Source organism: Pteropus vampyrus, unplaced genomic scaffold (assembly GCF_000151845.1).
Source record: "Pteropus vampyrus isolate Shadow unplaced genomic scaffold, Pvam_2.0 Scaffold43, whole genome shotgun sequence".
Classification (NCBI taxonomy): domain Eukaryota; kingdom Metazoa; phylum Chordata; class Mammalia; order Chiroptera; family Pteropodidae; genus Pteropus; species Pteropus vampyrus.
In genome coordinates, this window is record NW_011888824.1 from 9,481,933 (window position 1) to 9,490,349 (window position 8,417).

Consider the following 8,417-nt stretch of genomic DNA (forward strand, 5'->3'; position numbering starts at 1 on the left):
TATATATATTTTACATTGTGTGCAGTTTCCATAGTTAGATTTCTTTCTGTCACCACATATTTGACCCCCTTTACCCCATCTACCTCTCCCTTTCCCCCTCCCCTCTGGTAACCACTAGTCTACTGTCCATGTCCATGAGTCTCTGTTTGTTTGTCCTGATCGTTTGTTATTCAGCCATAAGAAGAGATGAAATACTGCCATTTGAGACAACATGGATGGACCTTGAGATAATCATGTTAAGCAAAATAAGCCAGACAGAAAAAATTGAAAACCACATAATATCACTTATATGCAGGACAATTTAAAATGAATCCAACACTGTTCTATCCCTTTGGAAGATCATGGTCTAATCAAATAGACAAAACAAGTAAATAGACAGTTGTGATATGGCATATGAAGTGCTAAGATCATGACAAACTCATGGTGCTATAAGAATAAGAATAAATAACCCCCATAGGAGGACTCGTATAAGAATTCTGCAAAGAAGGAGGAACGAGCTAAATCTTAATAAAAGAGATAAAGCAAGGAAGTGGAACTGAAATTCTTTTTATGAATATGATGCTTTCGTTGCCCAAGAATGTTTGACATGCTCTCTCTCATCAGCTACCACAGTGCATAACCTTGTACTGCATCCCTTGACTTCTGCCTGGAGACTCTCATCAATGGCAGACATAGCACCACATTCTCACCCAGAACATTCAGGTTGATAAAAATCTAAACATCTCTAGGGTCACCATTGTTATTGTTCCTAAAATGTAATAATTGATTAAGTGAAAACTTCAAGAATATATAGACTATCACCAACGTTAACACACATTAAAAAAGTGAAATTCATATTTTGGCATTAATAACATTACTAGAGAGTGTAAAATTAAAGTTAACTATCAACCATAAAAGCAGTTCAATATTAATATAAAATTTATCATATAGAGCAATTTCTTATGAATAAATCGAAAGTATATGTAGAAAGTCAGTTTTATTACAAAAATTTAGTAGATATTTGCTCCTAATTTTAAATCTATTTGATTGAAATCAAAATAGAAAAATTTTTGATATATAAACCATATATTTTTCAAAGAAAATGAACACTGTCATTACTTTTTACCCTGAATTTGATACTTATTATGTCTGAAATCCTTTTTAAAAGAGTTTTTATTTTTTTCTAAATGTTATTTTTTAGATATTAGTTGACCCTTTTTAAATCAATATGGATAATATATATACACATCTTTTATTCTGTGGGGAAGTATTTTTTTCTCTTAAGAGAACGATGGGGTTTTTTTTTTTTGGTTTTTGATTTTTTTTTTTTTGCCTGCTTAAAAATTCACAAACATACAGACACACACACAATTACAGAAACTCTTTCCTTCATTCATCTATTGCAAAATTTAATTGTGATCATGAGCAGGCTTCAGAGTAAATAAAATTTTGTTTCTATATGATTGATTTAAAAAAAATATTGAGAAACTAATAGCTATAACCGGAAAATTCATGTATATTTGCATTTGTCTTACTTCAGGTCAATGTCATAAATTTATAGCTAATACTTGCACTGCAGTATTTTAAGTGATTATATTTGTAATTAATTCAGTGGGTAAACCTCTGTGGTCTTCTATCAAAGTACTCCATGTAGTAAATTCAGAGTTGAAACAGATTTCTTCCTTGAAAGAAAGATGAATTCCACTACATATCTGATAAAAGATTATCTAGATTATATTTTTAAAATCTTAAATTCAATAAAAAAGACAAATAATCCAATTTAAAAATGGGTAAAAAAATTAAATAGACGTTTCTCCAAGAAAGATATACAAATGGTCAATAAGCACATGAAGAGATGCTTAAAATTATTGGCCATCTGGGAAATGCAAATTAAAACCACAATGAGATACCACTTCATACCTTCTGGAATGGCTATTATCAAAAAGAGAGATAATAAAAAGTGTTGACAAGAATGTGGAAAAATTGGAACCCTTATACATTGCTTGAAAGAGTGTAAAATGATGCCACCACTTTGAAAAATACTGACAATTCTTCCAAAGGCTAAACAGAGAGTTACTATAAGACAATGATTTCACTCCTCGGTGTATTCCAAAGAGGAATAAAAATATATATCCATGTATATACTTGTACATGAACATTCATAGAAATTGTTGATAATATCCAAAATGGGGAAACAAGCCAAATACCTATAGATTGAGAATGAATAAACAAAATGTTGCATATTCATACAATGGAATATGATCCATAGCAAGATATGAAGTACTAATCCATGTTAAAACATAAATGAAACTTGAAAACACTATGTTAATGAAAGAAACCAGCCACAGAAGACAATATAACATACGATATCATTTAAATAAAATTTGCAGATAAGGAAATTAGACACAAATAGATTAGTGGTCACTTAGGACTTCAGGAGGGGAACTTGGGGAAAATGGGAAATTATTTAGAAAGGACATAAGATTTATTTTTGTGCCGGTGGTAAAAATGTTCTAAATTTAACTATGGTGGTAATTCCATAACTCTGACTATAATAAAAACCATAGGATTGTATCCTTTAAGTGGGTTACTTGTATGATATGTGAAATATATCTCAATAAAATATTATATGTAGATTTTTTAAAACAGTGAGTCAGGAGACACTGTTGAAGAGGCTTAGCTATAGATTTCTCTGTGTTTTATTTCTCTTGGAATGAGCTGAGTCCAATCAAACTAAAAATTGTTAAATTTCATTAAAACAATAAAGCAAACCAAAAGGAAACATTTTATGTTTATTGTTTTATTAAACAAAAAGTCTACATCTGAGAAAGAATTTGTACCATATTCCCTGATGAAAATAATGAATTCGTAAAAATATTAATAAAGACTTTCTGAATTAGGAGTGAGAATGGAAAAGAATAGGTTCATCTTACAGGAAGAGAATAAAAGGATCTGAACTTTTAAATCTGGAAAACAAAGACTGGAGCAGGTATTACTGTATTCTGTGAATTATTGAACGGCACAACCAAAGTCAATATAAACTTATGCCTGCTTTGGCAGCACATATATTAAAATTGAAATGATACAGAGATTAGCATGGCCCCTGTGCAAGAATGACATGCAAATTCATGAAACATAAACTTATTATTTATTGCTAATGTTAATATAATGTAAATTGATCTAGTAATTTAAAGATAAGCATGACGCATTGAAATAATAAATGGACCATATTCGTTAATCAAAAATAGGATAGCAATAGAAAAAAATTTTCCATTCAAAAAGAGCTAAGATTAAATTAGGAACTAAATAAGTCTTCAGCAGACTTGTAAACACTGAGAGATCTCTAGAGTTTATTTTGATGTGGCAACAAAGCTCCCCTCTTTTGAAAAAGGCCAACTTGATAAGTCAAGTTTCAGATTCAGGAAAGAAATTATGATTTTCAACTGAATAAATCAAGTAGGCCATTAGATATACAAGTCTGGGGTTCAAAAAATAGTTCTGGGTTAAAGGTCTACATTTGGGAGGCAATAGAATATATATAGAACTTCAAGCCATGAGAATGGATGAGATTGCTAAGGAAGTATGTATAAAAATATCAATGTAGTGAATAGAGTACAAATAGATATAGGTAATGTAAGAGGCAAGTAATGTGATTAATATAATCTATGACATATAATAAGAATATATTTGAGAGGGTATTTCTTACTAGTGAGTTCATCAGGAATCAAATAAAGTTCATGATATTTGAATTCAGGTCCAGAAGTGGTTATTGACAATTTATCAGATGGAAAATGAAAAGAAAGATTTATAATAAAAAATAATAGGAATGAAAAGACTCTGAGAAATGAGTTAACTAATTCAAGTTTAATATCTTGTAGGATGGCATCCCATTTTCATAAAAATATTGAAAGACACAGTTTCCCTGGCAATTCCCTATAGCCTAATCACTAAGGCAATGCATCCTGGTCACCTGCATGTCTTACACAACCCCAGGGGAGGATCTTGACTTCCCTAATGCTGAATGCTGATGTGAAAAATCCTGTTGCAAATATCACACAACTAAAACAAGTCTTGGACCCCAGTCTCAGTATTATGCAAGGGGAAGAGCTAAAGTGTATCCAACTAAATGAATCAAAACTGGGATGAGCTTTTCCTTGGAAGAAAATGGATGAGTGGGGTTAAAAAAGATATGCGTTGCCTGATATCCTTTTTTTTTTTTTTTTTTGCCTTACTTTGAGCACATTTTTGAATTTTGTACACTTTGGATATATTACTCAGATAATTTTTTCTAACAGTGAATACTTTCTATATTTTAATAATAAAAAGTATTGCTACCACGCTGTGTGTGGATAAAGCAATTTCTCATAAAATAAGACTAACCTGACATAAGTTTGTTCACTAATTCAGTACAGAATCTTTAGTATACACTATTAATGTGCTGTTCTCCAACATCCCAACTATTAATTCTCTTAGACACTCTTCAAGTAACTATCTTTCTTCTAATAGTTACCAAATCACAGGTTAAATTCTTCTTAGATTAATGTGGAAATGTTAAGCCTGATTTGAAAAATGAAACCTTATTTATTAGTTTAATATCATCTTTGTGTTTTTCTCAAAGCTCTACAACTTTAAAAAAGATAAATGAACAGTTATTTTCATGTTTTATATTACTTGTTCTCTTCACTTTATAATATTTTCCAATAACTTATTTCAATTATCTGCATACTGCTTTGATCCAAAATCATGGTTTAAAAATTTAATTTCTCAATTTAGAGAGGATCATATTACTCATTATTTTTAATCACACTTCTCCTATTCCTAGATATATAATATTTACTAAGTGTTTTTTCCTTTTGTTCTTCTTTTTTTGGGGGGGGCAGGAGGGTCAATATATCATTAATGCTTATTCCTAAATAACAGTTACATAGGCCTTGAGGTTTGTAAATATTGGGCCAATAAATATCTTAGCCAACCAACAGAGGAAACCCACACTGGCTACATGAACCACAAATATTCCCAAATGTATAAATAATGTTATTCTTTCAATGGTATTTAAATAGGTCTGGATGAGTAGCAGGTGTAAAGGAAGCAGAAATATGTTGCTTTACTAGTCATGTAACATCACTGTCAAAAGCAATCATTTCCTAGAAACCATCATTCCTTCTCTAATATGTGTTAAATGCTTCACACGACATCTGTGAGGCAGGTATCATTATTTTTTTCATCCTCATACATAGCCCAGGAGTTTGTCAGAGCTCACATTTAAACCTTGATCAGCTATCTGACCCAAGAGGATATGCTTTTAAACACTGCACTAGGCAGACTCCTAGGGTTGAGGAAGATAGTCAGGAATACTCTTAAATCAGAATAATCTGGATTGGAATAGTCCTCTGCACATTGCAGTTTATAGGGGAAATGAATGAACATTTTTCCAGTCTGTAGAAACAATGACAATCATGTCTACATCGCAGTTCTTTTAAAGTCAAAATTATCTCTATGAGAATAGTGATCATAAACACAACTGCAAATTTTTTAAAAATCTGTATTGTGTTGCTTTGGTGTATTAGTTATGTTCTCCTATGCTGAGGAATCCAAATGCATAGAACTTGTTTCCTCTTCAGTGGTCTTTGGCCTATCTCTATCTTCAGCCATGAGCAAACAGCTACATATGAATTTTTATCAGATAATGTGTTCATATCCGTAAGACATTTTCCTAGCACTTTTATTGACATATCTTGGCTTAAGCCACATATTTGCTCAGGAAAAAAAATGTGTACAAATCCCTCACATAAAATTGTCTAGGAAATAACGTTATTTGTAAGCATAACTTGACAGCTTCACATTCACATCCCATTAAGGTGTCCATGGTGCAATCTATTTTAAGATAGCCTTCAGGTTTATCTTTACATTTACAAAATAAATGAAAATTCTGGGTGTTTACTAGTGCAGGAAAGCTATGAATGTGTCATAGTTCTGTTTCTGTTATTTTCTCACCAGCCATATTTGATTATTGAATCTATATCTTCTTCATTTACTGTACAGAGTAAACCACTCCCCAAGACAGTTGATTGCTGAATTAAAATCTGAGGAGGGAAAGAAATAAATTTGTATACTGTTTGTACAGCAATATATTCAGCAGTGTACTATAAGACATTATGAGTTAGAGTAATATTGTAGAATGCAAGCAACGAAGAATTTAGAGCAGACTCAGAGGGAATTCATAATCATAAAGTCATCCTTAGACAAGGATAATAAAAACACTGTTACAGTAAACAGACTGAGTCCTCAATAATACCAGATAAATCACAAGGTGAAAAATGGAAAAAGCAAACTACAGACATCATTTGAGCAGGGTAGAGAGAAATTATCAAACAATGAGGTAATAGAAATGTCATAACACTGGAGCCAGTGTTCATTACAACTTCTCTCAGTGCCATTCGTTTCCCTTAAAGGTCACAGAAACTTTGGGAATGATGAAATACCAGTTGTATTTTCTCTTTTTTTTTCTATTTTAAACTCTTTCTTTAAAAGTCTTACCTGAGATCTGATTTGAAACCTGCAATAGCAGCCTCTGGCTTGGAAAGGAAAGCAAATATATTTTCCTCTGAAACTGATGATATGACCCACTAGTGTTAAAAATAATTCTATTGTTGTTAAAAAAGAGAAAGAAGTATCAATATACAGATGAATGTGTTAATAGTAAGTCACTGAGAAAATATCATGAGAAATTAATTCTCTAATAATTCAAAGGCACAATTCCCACTCTATGAAAGGTAGAAAATGCAATGCTGGGACACTACCTCTATTTAGAAATTGTAGATGACCTTCTCTAGCAAATGATAAAGTCAGATGTCCCTGGCCTTGTTAAACTAGTGCATGTTTCCTATTTTAAAGAATCCCTATTTGTTTACCACTTTTACCAGTGCCCTATTGTATGGACAACTAATATACCACATGTACAATAATGAAAAAGTCTATGAAAATTAGATTTGGGGTCAAGTGGCTTTTTAAAAGTCAGAAGTAATCAATCTGAACTGGGTCTCGGCTAAAAGGTAAAGAAACTAATTCAAGTTACTCTTTTATAATTAAAGAAATATAACCTTTGACTTTAGAGATTTTTTTATTGCGAGGTATTTAATTAAATCTGTGTGTGATACTCTAGACCTGGGTTAGACCACCAAAAAGCTGTCAAGAGTCATACAGACCTAATAGAACTGGTAAGAAAGGTCAGATAGGTAGTCAGTTGCCAAGATCCACTCTAACAACTCAACTATCTAGTAGATTCTATCCAATTAATTGATTTTAAATCTCATATGTAATACCAGATTCCACAGCTGTCTATGAAATGGTTACATATAGGCTAAGCTATTATAAAAGACCTAAAATATGGCAGCTCAAATAAGACATTTTTTTTTTCAGTCTCTCACAAAATAATTCAGAGGAATTAAGCAGTCCAGGGCAGGTAGGCAAGTCTGCTCCACAAGGACATCCAGGGACTCAGGTTAGTATGAAGACCCTGATATCCTCATTAGGTGCCTTGCTGCTTTTTCTCACTAAGCCTAATGTCACTGGCTACTCCCATATTCCTCATTTCCTACACAATGAGCAGGCAGTAAGAAGTAATTAATGGGAAATCAGCATAGCATTCATTGGCCTGACATTAGTATTTATCACTTCCACTGATATTCCATAGTCACAGGGCCACACCTAGCTGCAAAGGAAGCTGAAAAATTAAATCCAAGCTATGCATCACTAAAACTATCTGTGTATATTTGTCTTTATGTGAATATGTGTATGCGCATGTGTATGTATTTGAATGTTTAAAGAATTCTATTGTCTATGGCCATGCTACCCTGAACAAGCCCGATCCCATCTGACCTCAGAAGATAAGCAGAGTCGGGCCTAGTTAGTACTTGGATGGGAGACAACCTAGGAAGACCAGGTGCTGTAGGTGTAAAAAATAAAAAAATAAAGGATTGAAAGCTGACAAGGTCTTTGCAATCTATGAGGTCAACCAAGGGTTGCCTTGCCTAAAAAAGAAAAAACAATAAAAAAATAAAAAAGAATTCTATTGCTCTAAATAAAAAAAGAAAGAAGTAGTAAAGAAAATAATGAGCTGTCTCATTCATATATTATTTTCTGTTTACGGAAGTGGAATATTAAAATTTGATGCTAACTCAACATGCCTTGGAAGTGGACCTCATATAACATTTTTCAAAAGATTCCAGTCTGTATATATTCCAGAGATAAAGACAATGACAGATACTTAATCCAGATAAACTAGATGTGGTGATATACCACAAAGTGTGGTACTACAATTAATGAAGTTTCTTTCTTTTCACCAAAATTAGAACAAAAAACTCAGTTTCACAAAAAATTTCCCTGTGCCAAAAAAAAAAACTAAGTAGTATAGTATTTACGAATATAATAGTGAATCA

The 8,417-nt window shown here is 32.1% G+C and overlaps 2 pseudogenes; both read left to right on the forward strand.

The window, feature by feature from the left end:
* The first annotated feature begins 3,027 nt into the window (after positions 1-3,027).
* LOC111738783 lies at positions 3,028-3,127 on the forward strand (annotated as a pseudogene).
* A 4,687-nt stretch (positions 3,128-7,814) lies between these two features.
* On the forward strand, positions 7,815-7,933 carry LOC111738820 (annotated as a pseudogene).
* Positions 7,934-8,417: the final 484 nt, after the last annotated feature.